Source organism: Rattus norvegicus, chromosome X (assembly GCF_036323735.1).
Source record: "Rattus norvegicus strain BN/NHsdMcwi chromosome X, GRCr8, whole genome shotgun sequence".
NCBI classification, from domain to species: Eukaryota; Metazoa; Chordata; class Mammalia; order Rodentia; family Muridae; genus Rattus; species Rattus norvegicus.
The window spans coordinates 144608171-144627189 of NC_086039.1; the positions used below are offsets into that span (position 1 = coordinate 144608171).

The following is a 19019-nucleotide window of genomic DNA, read 5'->3' on the forward strand; positions in this document are numbered from 1 at the left end:
AGGAAGGTTGAGAACTACTGCTTTAAAGGGACCAAAAGTAGCAGAAGATAACTTTAGAATTTTTGGGAAGAGTGTTGGAGAGATGGCTCAGTGGCTAAGAGCACTGACTGCTCTTCTAGAGGTCCTGAGTTCAATTCCCAGCAACCACATGGTGGCTCACAACTACTTGGTGTGTAGGAAGACAGCAATAGTGTACTAATAAATAAAATAAATAAATCTTTAAAAAAGAATAAAAAAGGAATAAGAAAAATAAAGAAAAAAGAATAAAAAAAGAAAAAAGGAAAAATATTTTGGGAAAATAGCCTACCTCTGTTTTTAGGATATATTGTACTTTTGTAGTCCACCATATAAGCATTTGGTTACATGCTAATACAATGTCAGTTTGCAATTATCAAAGTACCTTCTGATATGATAGTAATCTACACTTCATTTTACCCATACTGCATTTAATACTCCCAGCACGAGGTGAGACATTATGTTAGGAGCTGTGAAAAAAGGTTTTTAATTCTTACTAACCAGAAGAGCCATTTTATACAATTCTTGTCCTCTTTGTCATGAAGGGAGACATGATTATTCTACAGCATGGTGGCATTTCAAGTGGGCTATGGGTTGCCAGTGCCTTTTGTCTTGGGTCATCAGAAAAAGGTAATAGAACTAGGAACTGGACATAGGAAAGGTGTTGAACTCAATTTTTTTGAAACTTGGGTGTGGCCAAACCTCCAAAAAGAAGAGAATGAAACTTTCACGATCACTTACCCCATTTTCCACCTGCTAAGAAGACTCTGCCTTCCTTTTCTGGAGGAAGTTTTAAGTAAATATTCTACTTAGGCTAAAGGGGAAGTAAGTTGGTGAGAGAATTTGCTGTGGGATTTCTAGGGCTGGCAGCTTCTGCTTTTATGGGGCCAAGTTTGCCAATTCTATACTTTGGCCAGCAGAGGGCACTGTTACTACATAGACAATTTTTATTTGAAAAAAATTTTCAGAGATAGAAAAATGTAGCCGATCCAGTAAGAAATAAAAATGACTTTCCATGACATTTTAATTTAGTAAGTAAATTATTATTTTTTTAAATATATATTTTTTATTTTATGTATGTGAGTACCCTTCAGACACATCAGAAGAGGAAATTAGATTCCATTACAGCTGGTTATGAGCCACCATGTGGTTGCTGGGAATTGAACTCGGGACCTCCAGAAGAGCAGTCAGTGCTCTTAACTACTGAGCCATCTCTCCAGCCACTAAGTAAATTATTATTAACAACTTAAAGGTGTCTGTTTGGTCAGTGATCCATTGAGCCATAGAACAAGACTTTTTGTTTTTGTTTCTTAAATTAAATAGCCACATACATTTTATTTTTTATTGGAAATTTTAAATTTACATTTCAAATGATATCCCCTTTCCCGGTTTCCTGTCCATAAACCCCCTATCACATCCCCCCTCCCCTTCTTCTATGAGGGTGTTCCCCTACCCAACCACCCTGCCCTTCCCGCCTCCCCACCCTGATATATCCCTATACTGGGGTGGGGAGGGGTCCAGTCTTGGCAGGACCAAGGCTTCCCCTTCCACTGGTGTCCAACAAGTCCATCCTCTGCTACATATGCAGCTGGAGCCATGGGTCTGTCCATGTATAGTCACAAAGATGTTTTTAACTGACTTTATTATCAAATTTTAAAATAGAACAATCAAGCAATGTGGGGATTACTGTGAATCAACATTATCATTAAACTTCTAGCTTATTTCAAATATAAAATAGGAGTTTGCCTATAATGATGACATTTAAACTTTAAAGTTAAGTTGTAAATTTCTATTATTATTTGGAAAAATGAAAATAGATTGTAAAAAGTTATGCGATTTTTCTAGTTTACAACTAAGGATGCTATTCCGACACCTCCAGTAAAGGATTACTCTAAATGCACTGTGGTTTAAGAAGTGAAAATGTGAAATATTTATAATACAATACTTTAAATAAAATAGCAGGCAGTGCATAGGATTCTGAACAGGGTTACATTGAAATCTGCTTACTATTTTTAGCTAATATGTGAAGATTTAGTGGAATGTTAAATTGATACTAATGACTTATTACAGTTTTCATAAACTACATGGTTTAAACTACACTTAGACTCAGTTTGCATTGGAACCAGGGATTTATTATGCATGTTGTATTTGGTATGATGTCAGTTGCTATAATATTGGGAGTATACATATGTTTCATTTCATTTCATTTTCTTCCCACCGCGTCTCATATATCTTGGGCTGGTCTCAAAGTTCCTGTGTAGCTGAAGATGACCTTGAACTCCCAACCCCTGAGTCTTCCTCCCTAGTGCTGGGACTGAGTATGACTAACTGTGCTCAATGTTTGCTAAGAGTATAGGCTCCTTTAGGTTTGTTTCATTTTTGTATAATTTATTTTATTTTAATTATGGCTCTGTGTGTAGTGTGTGCACATGTGCACAGAAGACAGAGACATCAACTCACCCTGATGCTGGAGCTATAGGCAGCTGTGACCCACCAACCATGGGTGCTGATATGTGAAATTGGATCTTCTGTCAGAACAGTATCTGCTCCTAACCACTGAGCCATATCTCCAGACCTGAACATTCTTTTAAAATTTAACCAAGAGCTTAGTGTTTTAGGATGGTTTTATAGCAGTTAAGAGTTATAAGATCTTGCTGGGTATGCCAGCCTACAAGCCTGTAATCCCAGTACTTTGGAGAAAGAGACAGTCTGACCTACCTAGAACCCTGACTCCACATTCCTCCACCCCCTCAAAAGAAAGGGAAGTATAAGAAAAGACCTGAAAGACATTAGTTTCATATATACTAGTGGTTAATTTTAGGGTTTGGATTATGATTTCATAGATGTAAATATTGGACTTTAGGGCTGGAATCGTAGCTTGGTGAAAGAACACTTGGCTGAGCATATGACAGGCCTTGGCTTCTATTCTTGGCACTACGGTAAGGATAAGTATTCAAGTAGATATTAGAGGGTCACTTAAGTGAGTGTGTGACCATGACTAGATGACTTAACCTCTGTGAGTGTTTCCTTATATATGAAATGGGGATGATGATGATAACTATAAGATGTGATTATATAAAATGTTATTGCAGCCTAAGGAAACACTTTGAGCAAAGTTGTAAATGTTGATTAGGGGCTAGTGAGATAAATATTCCTAGAGAGCTTTATTTAAAAAAAAAACATGTTTTTTTTCTCCATCTTTATTAACTTGGGTATTTCTTATTTACATTTCGATTGTTATTCCCTTTCCCGGTTTCCGGGCAAACATCCCCCCAATCCCTCCCCCTCCCCTTCTTTATGGGTGTTCCCCTCCCCACCCTCCCCCCATTGCCGCCCTCACCCCAACAATCACGTTCACTGGGGGTTCAGTCTTGGCAGGACCCAGGGCTTCCGCTTCCACTGGTGATCTTACTAGGATATTCATTGCTACCTATGAGGTCAGAGTCCAGGGTCAGTCCATGTATAGTCTTTAGGTAGTGGCTTAGTCCCTGGAAGCTCTGGTTGCTTGGCATTATTGTTCATAACAGGGTTTTACTATCTTAGGTTCCTTCTCCTCCACATCCTGAGTACTCTGAATACAGGCATTTGCAATCACACTATATTACATAACCTGTTTTGCAGATACAATGTAAGCCCACTAATACAAGAAAGATGTTCAGAAAAGGTCACGGAAAGTCATGTTATGCCAGTAAGTTTATAAGATGTCCTGTAGGTCTGAAGAGCTTTCTAAGTGAGAAAATATTAATGCCAATATTGGCTGGTAGAATAGTAAGCTGGTAGCTATGGCCTTAGCCTTAGACATAGCAAAATTCACTGGGGAAATTTAAAAATGGCATGGTGTTGAAGTTGAGCCTTTCCATGAAGCTACAGCAAGAAGAGAGGTGAGTGACATGTGACTAAGGGGAGACTAGGAAGACTTTGGTAAGAGCTTTCCCTGGCATACTAGGAAAGGAATGCATGAATACAGATACTCAGAAACACAAGGACATTTGTCATTTCACAGCTTTCAGGGCATAACCTTTTTTCTTTTCTTTCACTTTAGTTCCTGAGATGGGCTTCTGGTACAATCCATGTAATTCAAGTTTTATTCAAACTCAACTATCCTCCTGCCTTTGCCTCCTGAGTGCAGGGATTACATACATGTACCACCATGCCAGGATTGAAAGGGAATCTCTTAGAGTACATTTGTGACATCTGACCCTTTTACAGTTAGGGATCTTGAAACTACAGGAGGTATCCCTGTCCATTTTGTATTAGCTCTTGTTATTTAGTGTGCTCTTCCTAATTTGGAATGCAAACTCTCCCTGCCCTACCTGTCTTCTCTTTGAGGCAGTAGCATTAGAAGAAGACTTTAGAAGGAAATGTGCCCATACTTTGGACATATGCATCTTTCTTTCTCGAATGTTATTCCTTTGCTTAACTCAAAAGCCCAGTCTAAATATAGTTTCACAGATAGTGGTGTCCTGGAAACTTCTCCCTCAATAGATAGTTTAGGAATGGCCTCTGTGGTTGTATGATGCTCATGCCTGTTGAATTTGGGATCAGTATTTGTTGGGCAGTGGTCATGTGCCATGGGTTGAGCAGCTTTTGTAGAGATGGTATTGTTGAAGTAATGTAAGCTGAACTCTCTGAAGCAACAACAAGAACAGGCACTTGCTGTGGAATGTGCTTACAGCCGTCCCTGCTGCTGCTCCTCCTTCTCCTCTTCCTCCCTCCTCCTCCACCATTATTACCATGGTCATCGTTGTCATTGTCATCATTATCAATATCCTTCTTCCTCCTCAGCCTTTTTAAAGACTGCTAGGTGTTAGAAGCAAGCTTCCCTAGAGTAGTTTAATGTGACAATGGGAACTGTTGCTTGGGTTCTATGGTTCTTTCCTAGAATAAATAGCTGTTAAGTAATATGAATATGCTACCACCTTTCTATATCTAAGTTAGGTGTTTCTATGTCTAATTCTAGGTATGAGGATGGAGGGGACTCATATCCCTTATGACTAGGAAAAAAGTTATTAAATGGTATGGATAACCATTTTGAGGAAAGACAGAGTAAAGGCTGAAGGGTGTTCCTGTGAGTTTCATGGAAAGCAATCAGGGAAGTCTTTTTGAGAAGGAAAAGTATTATCTTTCAACACTGTAGTGCCATTGACTTGTGAAATAGCGAAGAATGAACAGGAAGTAAGATGGCACCTGATAGGTTTGGAAAACCAGAGAGCACCAAAACATGCAGTCTGCTGTTACTTCTTGATGTATGCTTCTTATCAGATTCTGCAGTTTTTACATTTTTTCTAAAGCAATCCACTTACTTTTTTTCAGATTATTTCTGTTTAAATCCAGTTTTCTGGATGAGGATTGTACTTGAAATAAGTGCTAAAAGTTAAGGGAGGGTGGGTGGCTGAAATCTCATTTTTTGCTGACTGAAATGTTGACAAAAGTAAAAGGGAAGAGTTGGTGGATGAATCTGGAAAATGGGTAGGAACCATTATACAGGAAGTGTTGGGAAAAGGCCCACTAGGACATAGGGACTCAGAAAAAGAGGTCTGGGATTTGAACCTCATCTTAGGAAGGTTGCTATGGTTTCAAAACTCAGCCAAATGGCATCTTTATTAGTAATAACATACACACCATAGATGTATCATTAATTTTTTGAGAAAAATAAGATTCATTATAGAAACCTCATTGTCAGTACTTCTGGGTATGTGAAAAACTTCATGAGGGCCTATAGTTTTTAAAGCTATAAATTAAATGTTTGTTGGGTTTTAAAATTTTTGAAAAGGAATGTGAGGGCTGAGTAGTTAGAGAAAAGCAAATAATTTAAAAGCTAACGTCCTTTCAGTACACAGGCTGCAATTAACTTGGTTCTATTTGTTCATGCAAATCCTCCCATGGTGGGGTGTGGCATTTAAAGAGTAGTCCTTGTTCTTTCTTGAAGTGCCTAGAGAAAAAAAACACATCATGTTATTTTCTTGTCCTTCTCAGCTCTAACTCCTGGCAGAAGAAATTAGCCAGTCAAGCTTTCTCCTTCCTGAGGGCACCAGGGTTCCTGTTCTCACAAGAAGGCCCTAAAGCTTTCACTCTTGCAGATTTGAATGTGCTCCAGGGAAAATGCCTTGAGAACAAGTGTGCTTGATTACACCATTATTTCTTAGCATCCTAACAACTTGGAGGCTCTTTGTAGTGGAGAGGCTCTTTGGAGTGTATTAAAGAAACATGGGAACATGTGAAGTTTATTTCAAAGCACTTAGCCTTCATGCTGCCAGATCCAGGATCCTACTATAATACTGACATTTACATTGCAAGGACAGAGATGAAACTCCAATGGAAAGTGGGTCTTTTTTTTTTTAATAAAAGTAGATTCCGACATTTGTTTTTGTTCTCCATCTTTATTAAATTGGGTATTTCTTATTTACATTTCAAGTGTTATTCCCTTTCCCGGTTTCCAGGCCAACATCCCCCCAACCCTTACCCCTCCCCTTCTATGTGGGCTTCCCCTCCCCATCCTCCCCCCATTGCCGCCCTCCCCCCATAGTCTAGTTCACTGAGGGTTCAGTCTTAGCAGGACCCAGGGCTTCCCCTTCCACTGGTGCTCTTACTAGGATATTCATTGCTACCTATGAGGTCAGAGTCCAGGGTCAGTCCATGTATAGTCTTTAGGTAGTGGCTTAGTCCCTGGAAGCTCTGGTTGCTTGACATTGTTGTACATATGGGGTCTCGAGCCCCTTCAAGCTCTTCCAGTCCTTTCTCTGATTCCTTCAACGGGGGTCCTATTCTCAGTTCAGTGGTTTGCTGCTGGCATTCGCCTCTGTATTTGCCATATTCTGGCTGTGTCTCTTAGACTCCGGCATTTGTAAATTGGTTGAATGGAGTCTTATCCAGTGGTAGAGTTTAAAATATAGTAGTCATTTATTCCACATATCCTGGTTATGGTTTTTTATAAGTATTTGCTATATGGAATGGGGAACAGTTTTTACTATTGTGAAGCTGAACTCTTCCAGTGTTCAGATAATCTGGCTTCTGACTAAAGGCTTGGACATTGAGTCTTTTGCACTTGACAGTATGCTTGCCCACCCCCTCTCTTTCTTTGTGTGTGTGTGTGTGTGTGTGTGTGTGTGTGTGTGTGTGTGTGTGTGTTGGAGATAGAACCCAGGTACGTACACAATCTAAATGAGTGAGTTTTCTACTATTGAGCTACACTGTCAGTTCAGGCTAGTGATTCTTCTAGTATTAGTCATCTAATTACTTAGTGAATATTTTATAGTTATTTTCTTCCAATGATTAGTTCTTTGGTTGTAATGTTTTTATTTTGCATTTAACCCCATAAGCCCCTGATACATACAATTGCCACAAATATAACCAAGAAACATGAAATTGTTACTCCGTACAGACATATTAATGAGAATTTTCAAACCTAGAAAGTAATGTACTAGGGTAGTGAATAGCTAACTACCAACCACATGAATTTCAAAATTAACAGTTTTTCATAGAATAAATTACTGAACTTGTATACATGCTTTTTCAGTATGCTTCCAAGCAATGGCTGTTAGTCGATGTTCTCACAATTTCACTATTATACCCAATGGAGTCAGAGGTGTTTAAATAATGATGTCAAACAGCCAATTCCTGTCAAGATGGCTTCGATTTTTTCCAAACCATTACTATTATTTATTACCTTTTACTGAAACCTCCATCAAGAGATAGTAGACTAGCAAAGGGATAATAGTTAAACCAACAACTTGTGTAATAATTACTTATACTTCTTCACTCAAGTTCTCCTAGCTCTTTGAGAAACTGAAGGGTAAAGTGTAGTTGTCTTAGTTTTCCTATCCTGGCTGCCTTGAAGCATAAAACTATAGGAATCCTCCTAAGGATGTTCAGAAGAGAAGCTTCACATCACAGAAATATCTGAGGGTAGAGGAGGAGGTGCAGTATGAGAACCAGAGTGTGGATATACAACATTCAAATAAAGGCAGGTATGGTGATGTGTGCCTGTAACGCTATGAACAGAGAGTTGAAGGCAGGAATCCTGGGGCTTGCTGACCAGTGACTCTAGTCGAATCAGTGAATCCCAGGTTCACTGAAAATTTTGGTGCCAAAAAAAAATAGATGGAGAATGATAACAATTTATGAAGATCATGTCTCATAAACAAGGTGAATGAGTAGTGATTGAAGGTAAGAAATGCTATCTGAAAACACTAAGTAGAATACAGAAGAAGAAGATATCAGATGTCAGTCTCTAGGCTCCATGTGTGTTCAAGTAAACTCCTAACATAAAAATAGAGAAATAATGGTTATATAAGGGAGGATATATATCTGTTATGGGAATGACAAAAATTTCTCAAAATTCTTTTTAGGCCTTTTATGATTCTTTCAAGTCATCATCATTATAGCTGTTGTCAATAGTTATGACACACAGGGTATGGGATATTACTAAGCAGGCATATGTGATTCCTCCCCTCTCTGTCCCAGCCCCTCTTCCTCCCTCCTCCATCCATGGTTTTCTTTTATGGTTCCTCTTTCTTTTCTTTCTTTTTCTCCTTTGCTTTCTTCCTTCCTTCCTTCCTTCCTCCCTTTCTTTCTTTCTTTCTTTCTTTCTTTCTTTCTTTCTTTCTTTCTTTCTTTCTTACTCTCTCTCTCTTTCTTTCTTTCTCTTTCTCTTTTTTTCTTTCTTTCTTTCAAGCATCTTGGTCTCGTGTTACCTAGGATGATCTGGAACTTGCAATGTAGCCTAGGATAATCTTGGACTTCTAATCCTGTTTCATTCTCTTGAGTGCTGAAAATACAGGCATGTACTATCATGCCTAGGTTTTATGCAGTGCTGGGAATTGAACCCAGGGCTTTTTGAATGATGGACATTCATTTTCTTCTCCAATTCAGCTACCTTTCCAGTCTAAATATTCCTATGGTATGATTGGTGAAGTTCAAAGTTGTCTAGTGGTCATTCAGGCAGTCATCTTACATCTCACCATTTACAGCTAGCCTACTCGAAGAGGGATTTCTGGTCAACACTCATCTTTTCCTCAAAGAAAAATAAAACTAGGGTGGAATAAAATGGAGCTAGATCACTTACGCTGTGCTCTACATAACCAGAGACTCTCGGCACAAGGACAGATGATAAAACCAATGAAAATTAAGAAAAAAGTGAAATGTCTTCTTATTCATCTGTTTGGTACAAATCCCAAAGGTCAGTAACATGTCCTGTTGGTCAGCACACTGAAGAAAGACACGCAAATCCACTGCCGGTGAGTGTGCAGTTGCTTCAACTTTTGCAAACGTGATCTAGCAAATATTATTCTTCCAAATAGCTCTCATTCTCATTACCTCATAATCTACTCATTCCAACTACCCCATTCTGACGCACTTTCCTATTTCTGTGTCTGCTTTCTTCTAGATGGTGGTATTTGTCATTCCCACCTCAAACTGGTAGCATGACCTTGACTCCTGAATTCTGTGGTCCCTATACAACTGCAAGTCATTCTCATGCAACATTTTGGCTTATACCTTGTCTGCTGCACCTTTGTGATCTTTAGAACAATATGCAAGTTCAAGTCATCGTTGCTGAGTTGCCTAGCTGATTGTGCATGTGCAAAAATAAATCAGCATTTGAGTTACTTGCTTCAGCCCTCTGCACTTCCGCCTCTTTTCTCCTCAGCCATTGCTCATGTGCTTGTGTTGTATATAAAAAGGTTTTAGCCTTCTTTACCTGTGTTGTTAATTTTATCACTTGGCTATTAAGTATTACAAACTAGTATCACTTACTACTCAGTGATAATGAAACTTCCGATCACCGTAAATTTGTCTTCAGTTAGGGTGAGAATTACTTCTGAGCAAAACCCCAGCAAAGATGGGTGATAGAAACCATGAAAATTAAATAGGGAAAGAAAGGTAATGGTGAGAGCAACCAAAATGGGTGCTTTGAAATGTTTGATAATGGTAAAAGTAAAAAAAAAAAAATCTCTGTGGTAATATTTGCTGTTTCTGAAAATCCAATTTGCAAAGTAAAGAGAAATGAGTACTATAATGGCTAGTGCAGAGAGGGACAGACTGGAACCACTAGAAAAATCACACATAACATAAAATGTGAAATACAGAAATTAGGAATTGATTTGTATTTGTAGTTTCTAAAACAGTGATTGAACAGGCCTCTCTGCCCATTTGCACAAACTGTCAATGAACATCCCCAAATTCAAATTTCCCTTTGTAGCGAGGTGAAATTTAAGACTATTATTACAAAGGATTGGAGGTTAAATAAGCATTATGGGCAGTACAGGCTGCATGGAAAAAAAGTAGCAGGCAGAGGATGCAGGTCAGGAAGTGACAAGATGGCTATAAGAGATGGCAGTTTGCCTGAACAATGCAGATGAAGTGATCCTGTTCTCCCATAAGTGCATGCGAAGTTGAATGTCTACTTTGAAGGCAAAACAAAAACAAAAACAAAAACAAAAACAAAAACAAACAAACAAACAAAAAACAGTGCCCCAATGCCTGAAAAAGATATTGTCAAAGTTCTGCCTTGTTCCAGTATTTCTCGTCTTGTCCCTGTTAAAGTCTGGTCACCTCAAAATTCCAGAATCCTTGTTCCTTTAAAGGAGAGTACCAGACACTATTTTATGTCTACATGCATGAAAACTATCAATTAAAGCTGAGAAACTCTTTGTGAACTGCTATCCAGTGGGTTTTCTACTGTGGTTAATCAATACATGAAAATGATACTGGCTTGAAAGGACAGCTGATTTGGGACAATGTCACAACTGAAAAAGTGATAGGGAGTGCTGGTCCTCTTGTGCAGGTCATCTCCCTTTTTCTGAGAACAGCTCTTCTCCTTCAGCTCCTACACTGAACCTTGGAGTATTCATGATATTCATGATGCACTGAATTCAGCTCTGAGAAAATAACTCAGAGAATTCTCTTCACTTTTCCTAACAATAGTAGGAGAATAAGTGAGAGAAATAAAAATCTCAACCCCTAGTGGAATCTAGCAGAAATCTTACACTGAAGTTGTTATTGGTTCTGAGTGTCTTCTTCAAGTCATGGAAGAAATTGAAAACATACCATAGGGCAGGATATTTTGTGGTCATAGAGGGATTGAAAAGAAGGAGTTAAGTGATTTTGCCAATTTTTTGACTCCTAACCTGAGAATATATTTGAAAATTTTTTTACAGATAGGATTACCTCAAATGTTGATAAAAATAAGCCATCTTAAGTTAGCATTCAAAAACTCACAGAATAATAAGGTGTATGTTCTGCATATCAAATAATAGGTCAGGAAGAGATCTTGCAGTTCAGAGAAGCTTATGTTATAACACACAACCTTATGAATCTGTAATCAAGCAAGGTCAATAAGTCTGTTCTCTCTACTCTTGACAGGGGAGAAGGAACGTGGACCATCCACCCAGTCTTCCAAACAGCACCCCTCACCCATAGTTGAAACTTTGGATTCAGACCCTCCTCTGGCACTTCTGACAATAAGCTTGGTGACCCATGCTCTGGAAGAAGAAAGTGGAGAAGAGCAAGACTATTTCTCTGCAGCACACTCTGATGTTCTCTGTTCTTTCCTTACCACTGTTGCCATGAGCAGCCTTTTCATAGGTGCATTGTCATCCTTGCCATGAGGTCAGACAAAAATGGGAAGTAGTTGCCAAGTAACCACAACTGCTGAGGTGAAACTTTGAGAAATATAATTGAGATGCACTTTGCTATTTTATTTCTGTGAACAAACCAGTTGTCTTGGGCTTCTACAGTACTCCTGTGTCTCGCGCTTTACCACAAAAATCCTTACATCCTCTAACATACATAGTGTGAGGGTTTCTGGCACACATTCTAGAACCGTGCAAATGGGAGAGGTCTGCTATCTGTGCTTTATCATTTTCATCCTGATGTTTAATTCTGATTAATTAGTTTGGCATAAGGTCATTCATTATGTGCAGTCATCTAAGTTATGTGTTGCCTGGTTCTCGGTAGCAATGCACTTATCATAAATTCCTTGATTTGCATTGGTACCTAATCAAGAAGGAAGAGTTAGTATAGCCAATTTCCATAGTTCTCTCTTAGTCTCATGTTTGCCTCACCCAAGTGTTTCTGAGATGCTGAACATCCTCCAGAAAAGGTAATGCTAATATTTCCTGTTTCCAAAAGGCGCTGCAGAATTCATTTCTAGTTTGAGTTTGAGCATTTAATTAACTTTCATCATCTCATTATTTGACTAAGAGGTTGTTAAAGTAAATTTTGAATGTTTGAAATTTTCTATGTAGATTTAACAAAGGAAGGAAATGACAGAGCTGAGGTAAGACACTCAGAAATGATTTCTTTCTGGCGTATGATGAGCCTACATGGTTTGTTAGTACTTACACATGTCTTCACCTGCTGTCTATTTTGGACTCAGTTGGTTACTTTTTCTGGGAACAGAAGGGAAGTCTGACTAGCATTGCTTGCTCTTTTTGCCCTAACTGCTACTGTGCCAACACTGTAGGAGGGGCACCCTAATTGCATAGGATAATGACATGGAACTGCCTGAAGAGAGACAGGAAGAAGAGCAAATCTTGATATGAAGTTGGGAAAAGGAGGATGTAATGTAGCCTAAATTGCACACAGGCATCCTGGAATGAAAGCAGAGTGTTCAGTAATGAAGTGAATGATGCTTTCGAGCCATAGTGTTAATAAAAGGCCTTGTCTACACAGTATTACATGTGATGGCTCACATTCTCAAGGCTCAGAAGAAGCAGATGTAGGTTTAGAGTCCACTGTCAGTGTGGACTGAGTAATGTTTCAATTCTGAGCAAACACTCACTTTTCCTCTAATCCACAGGTGTTCTTAGCATTGACTGGATTTTGGAGTCAGGGAGGAGAGCTCTGCAAATGTGGCATTTCTGGAATGTGTTCCCAGAAGTAGCGGCAGTGCCACCTATGTATTTGGAAAACAACTCAATGGGTCTATCTACAGCTCTAGATGAAAACTTCTGCTTTGAGGTGATACAAAATTAAGATAGAAAAATAGAAGAGAACTAGTTTTGGGCTCAGGTAACAAGGCAAACATGATCAATTCAGCATTTGTTCTGCCACTAGTTCAATGAGCAGCCCTACTCAGGTCACTGTAGACTTTTCCTAGTTTCCAAATGAGAGTATAGTATCTTCATCTCCAACTTTGCTATTGTCACAACTTTTATATTGTCACATATAAAATCACATCAGCCTTATTGCTTGTCTTTGTGAGTACCTTAGCCTGTATGCAGAGGCCATGGTAAATAATCGTATTAAATTTTATTCATGTTATTTGAAAAGTAAGTGTGTTTGGACTATGGATGTAGCTCAGTTGTAGAGCCCTTGCTGGGAAAGTTAGAGGCTCTGGGTTCCCTTCCCAGCATTATAGAAATGTGCTTGTGAGTCAAGCATTATATATTTTACATCCTGCCAGGAAAGAATGTTTGGTGTTAGGTGGCATAGAATAAAGAGCAAATATGAGGTCAACTTTTTAATGAGAAAACACCTTGCATAAATGTGTGTGTACATATATATATGTATATATATATACAAATATACACACATATGTGTATGTGTATGTGATGTGTATGTATATGTATTCTATTACATGTATTAGAATTTTGGAAAAATAACTCAAAGCACTTTCCTTCCATTTTAAACAATTTATACCTATCATTTTGATAGATATAAATGCAAACATCTGTATGGTCAATGTCTTAAGTTTCCATCAATAGTTTCTTCTTAGTCATGGCCATGGATAAGGATTTTGAAGTCTTTCACCATCTTTGCCAGTATAATCAATGGTTATATATGACCTTGAAGAATGAAATTTTCTGATAACTTTCCCATGCATTGATATTATCACCTTGGCTATTGTTCTTCTTAATTTGATCAGACTTAAAGAAACCAGTTTTTAAATTGAATTACATCAACAAGGAAGTCAACGTAATAAAGTGAAAAATTAAACATATTTTAATTGTGTAGGATTATATAGATTTTGGATGATAGAATAAATTGACTAGTGCTCTGATTGTTTGAATTAAAATGCTGAGATAAATCTAATTTCTATTTAGGACATTCAGTTAAAAATCTCAGAAGTATCACTGGTGAGGATACATGATAGATTTTAGTGTGCTTTATGTTAAAACACTTTAATCTGGTTCTATTCAAAAGTAAGTAAATTTTATAGGAAAATGTAGTAGTTTCCTATAGACTAAGTGATAGAAGTAGAATTTAATGACAACATTGTCAAGAAAATAAATATACTTATTTTTCTTTAAATTATGAATATTCTCTCCCAAATTAAAACATTTCTGTCTATTTAAGTTCTATTTTTTGTTGTGTGAATGAATATCTGTTACTGTATGCTGTGTGTGTGTGTGTGTGTGTGTGTGTGTGTGTGTGTTGTATATGTGGGTGTGTATGGGTTTATACACCAGTGTGTGGACATAGAGACCACAGCAGGACATTGGGTGTCTTGCTCTGTCACTTTCCAGCTTATTCCTTTGAGATAGGGTCTCTCACTGAGCCTGAAGCTAAACTGCAGCCAGGAAACACTACCAATTCACCTATTTCTACATCATCTCCCTACTCCTGGGTTACAGTCGGCTTATTTTATTAAATGAGGGTTCTGGTGAATCAATCTCAGGTGCTCATGCATGTAGAACAAGCACTCGTCTCCACTGTGCCATCCTCCATCTTATCATTTAGTTGGTTTTGGAGAGTGTCTATCATCAAACAGGTTGGGTAAGTTCTTAAGCTCAGTATAAACAAGCACATAGACAGAAATTTCCTTCTTGATAGGCAGTCTTAGTCACTGAGGAAAAGGAAAAAGGAAAAGGAAGATGGAGAGAATGGGGTAGCCCAGCTGCTGAAATAGAGACAAGATTAAAAAGCTAGTGGTTGGTTTTAAAAGATTATTTCATTTTCTGTCTTTGAAAGTTGAAACCATGAAGAAAGTTATTTAATTTACCTATTTAGATCATTTAGTTAATGCATCTGACACCACCTTATAGTTAATAAATGTCCTGTTTTCTATTTTTGCAAATGTGTGAATAATGCTTTTGATGTGAAATGCACTGATCACTCAACTTTATGTAGGATTCTTATCCTTTAATGCTCTTTGGTGTCAGTATTGCAAAAGACCATGTTGTGAATAGAAACAAAATCTTTTAATGAAATGTAAATCAAACAAAGAGATTGAGGAATATTTCTTTAGCATGAGTAACATATATGCCAAAATCAAGCGTTTCTGAGACAATGGATTTTGTCTTGCATCACTAGTTAGCTCTTCATTAAAAGTACCCAGAGTTGGTGCTTGGCTACTTCATGGTGACATGATGTGGATCATAATGAGAAATATAAGTGATTTCAGCTAAGGCTTTAGAAATTTTGACATTGACATTTTGTCTGCTTTAGATCAGGGATACTCTGTCTTTGGGTTAGAGCTGCTTAGCCCTGGCAGGATAATTTTTCATCTTTTAGGGTGGGAATAGTCAACACAGATCCTTAGAATTAGACAGACCCATTTTCACATTTTCTCATGCCAGTTAACTAGCTGTATGACTGTGGGCATGTCTGTTACCTGTTCTGGACTTCATTTTCTAATCTGTAAAATGGGGGTGAAGATTACACAAGATGCTTTGTACAGTGCCTGGCATATAGTAAGTGCTCAATAAATCATTGTTATTATTATTGTTATTATTATTATAAAATTTTTGTGTATTATAACATAATAATTTATACTTAGAAAAATTTTAATACTTATTTTCCTTCAAAGTATGATATACATGATGGTTTTAAAAGAAAAAAATTAAAAACATATTTTAATATTTTTCCTCATTTGCTTATAAGGGACACCAGAACCACATCCATTTTTCCTGTAGTGATTCTTTTACACTGGAATTTTAATATGATTGCTATTGCAAGATGTTTACTTGCCTGGTGATTAGAGGTAGTGAATTTTTGACGGGAATGTATTTCTTTCTTTCTTTTTTTTAATATCATCAATCTACCTAATTCAAGCTTAAAGATAATTAAGGCATTCTGATATAGATTCTGATATAGGGAAGTATGATAAATCTGTATAAAATGTACTCTTGACCACCAACATTTTAGCAAAGTTCACTTTCAAAGAACTGTGCTAGTTAAAGTGTTCTTACTAGGCAAGGAAGATTTTTCCCAACTGACTTCTGAACTCTTTGGCATTTTATACATTTATTATGGCATTCAGGAATTTTTAACAAGTGATACTCAGAAAATCGGGTATCGATAAGATGCTGATACTACGTTTTTCAAGCTACACATCTTTCATTCATTAGTTCAGTTTTACAACACTGACTACCAGTATTATTGCACTGGCTACTGCAATTTGTTTTAACTCAGAATGTTTAGGATAATTATGTTTAGTGTATGTGTAGCTGTATATGCTTAGTATGCTTTGATATTTAGAACATCTCTACACAACTATCATCATCTTTGATATGGAGTCACACATTTCCTTGTCAGAAGACCCACAATGGCTCTCCATTGTCAACTGTTTGATTTTTAACTCTCTGACCATTCCCAGTGTGCCTTTACTAGTTTTGATTGTTGAACTCTCTTGTATTTAAATACATGTGCCAATTCTTGTTCTCCTGAGCCTTATTTAAGTGATAAGAAACTTCAGACTATAACTGAGTTCTCATCTCTTATGGCTGTTACTTAAGTTCTTGTGAGTGAGGCCAAAACTTTACATACATAATTTTATTTATGAAATGGTCCTACCAAATTATAATCTCCATTTTACCTGTCTCCATGTATGTTCAGACTACAGGGGTAGATTCCATCTCTATTTTTTTGCATGTGTAAGACTCTAGCATCTGACCATTATCCTCCTTTACAGGCACTTAGGGTCCATCCCATTTTATTTTGTCCCTCAATATATGGGAACCTGAATAATTGATAGCCTCAACTCCTACATAACAGCATTTTATACAATATCTTTTTTGCCACTACACTTCAAAATGTTGTATCTGTACTCCTCATGGGACTGCTAATATTGGATGCACTTAGATGTATTATATTTTAGATTTAGTATCTAGAGCTGGGCTTTGCAAACTATACCCTTTGGGATAAATCCACACACTCATACTTTATTTAAAATAAAGTTTCACTGAAATACAGCCATGGTTGTTATTTTCCTTATCTATGTCTACAATAATAGTGTGATTGATTAGTTTCAATAGAGACCATTAAATATTAACAACCTAATCCTTTACAGAACATCTTGGCTGAAACCTGATCTAGAACCAAGTAATGTTTCTAATGAAGGTACTACATATTCTTTAATAATTTCACTTTGCCAGCCCATAAGTATTAAAACCAGTCAGTTCATTGAGGCTGTGAAGATAGGTTCTAACACATCCAAATTACATCTTTTTTATTTAAACTTCCTGTTTCCTCTTTGTTATTTACTTTAAATGCACTTCCTCTTGCTTTTTAGTAGAAGAGGTACTAAGGTCATAAAAGTCTATGCTATGGTTTCATTATATTTAAATATAAAACCCACCATAGTGTATAAGTGTTGCAATATTACCTATTTTTCTAAATGTGGCCTTCTAATTTCTAAGATGAGGCCTTTCAGTTTTTCAGTATCTCTAACTTTTCTAGGTTCCACAAATGACAATATCTGGAATGACTAGATTTTACCTTATTTTCTAGTCTCTGGCATGAATTATCTCTAGTGCTTGTGTTTTCAAATCTATCCAGTATGCTGTAGCTACTAAAAGTCTTAAATCTTCCAGTATTTTCATCACTACTTAAAGTCATACCTTGTCTTTTGCAGTCTAGAGTTACAAATTTCAGATCTTTTGTAGTCCCAATCATTCAGTATTTCCTACATGCAGGGCTTCTAGAGTCCCTTATTTCATGACAGTCAGCTGTAGCTTTTCCAGTCTCTTATACTGTATTTTTTCAGTTATCTATAAATGTCTTCTAGATCTTGATTTTCACAGTGCTTTTTAAAATCAAAGTTATCATTTAACTGTTTCATACATGTATATATAATCGTTATGATTACTCTAATCTCTATCCTTTTTAATCTCCTTCTTATCCCTGTCAACATTCATCCTCACTATAAGTCCTTTCCCTACATTCATAACGTTTTATTTTGTGACCTACTGAGTTTAACCAGAGCCATTCATGTGACTATGCATGTAGAGCTATTATTTGAAGTATGAGAGGTTCACAATGGTGTTGTCTGAAGACAGTGATTCTCCTCCTAATATCAATAAATAGACATTAATTCCCCCAGGAAGGACAGGAACTCATTAGTCTTTTGCTCATCTGTGATTGACAAGCCCAGTCTATAATGGGCTCAGTAAAGGTAGCTGCATTTTCTGTGAGTTTATAATATAGCATTGCATTGGCCTTTTCTCTATCACTCAGTTTTAACATTCATTTAGCTTCTATAATGCCTTTGTATTATCAGTTCTTCCCTGACCCAAGTCATTAAACTCCCTCAAGAACTCTCTTTTCCCATAGCCAAATGTTCTGTTACCCTGAACATATGAATGACTTCATCTTTTAGCATCTAGATCTCTTAATATCTATGGTTTCCAATATGATTTATGTATAATTCTTATAAATTATTTGGTTTTTGACAGGACTATGGCAATATTCAGGCTTTTTATTGTCTCTCAATAGGTACATTTTTTAATTTGTAATTTATAAATATGCCTAGGTCCTTTGTTATCCATAGATAACATTGTTTAGGGGTTTGAAAATACAAGATTTGCAATATCTAATGTCAAATACTTCTAGTATATGGTTTTTAGTGTCAAGTATTTCAACATTTAGGGCCTCCAAAATCTTTAATGTCCAGATTAACCAATGTTTTCAAAATCCAAGCCGTCCAATGTCTCCAAAAATCCTGTGCTTATGATGTTTCCAATATCTAGGGGTTTCCAGTGGTGCCAGTACCAAGGTCTTCCAACATCTCCAGGTCTTCCAGTAACTGCAAGTCTTCCAACACTGTCAAGGTCTTCCAGATA

General features: G+C 37.2%; 1 protein-coding gene across 12 annotated transcripts in view; it reads left to right on the plus strand.

Annotated features, from left to right (window-relative positions):
* Positions 1–19019, plus strand: part of Magec2l1 (MAGE family member C2 like 1) — a 181594-nt gene that overhangs the window by 42856 nt on the left and 119719 nt on the right. Inside the window, exon 6 of one of the 12 annotated variants that reach the window (XR_010061286.1) lies at positions 9401–9471. The exons of 10 other annotated variants lie outside the window; for them this stretch is intronic. The gene's annotated coding sequence lies outside the window, so the exon portion shown is untranslated. One more of the 12 variants, XR_010061285.1, reaches the window with a different exon arrangement.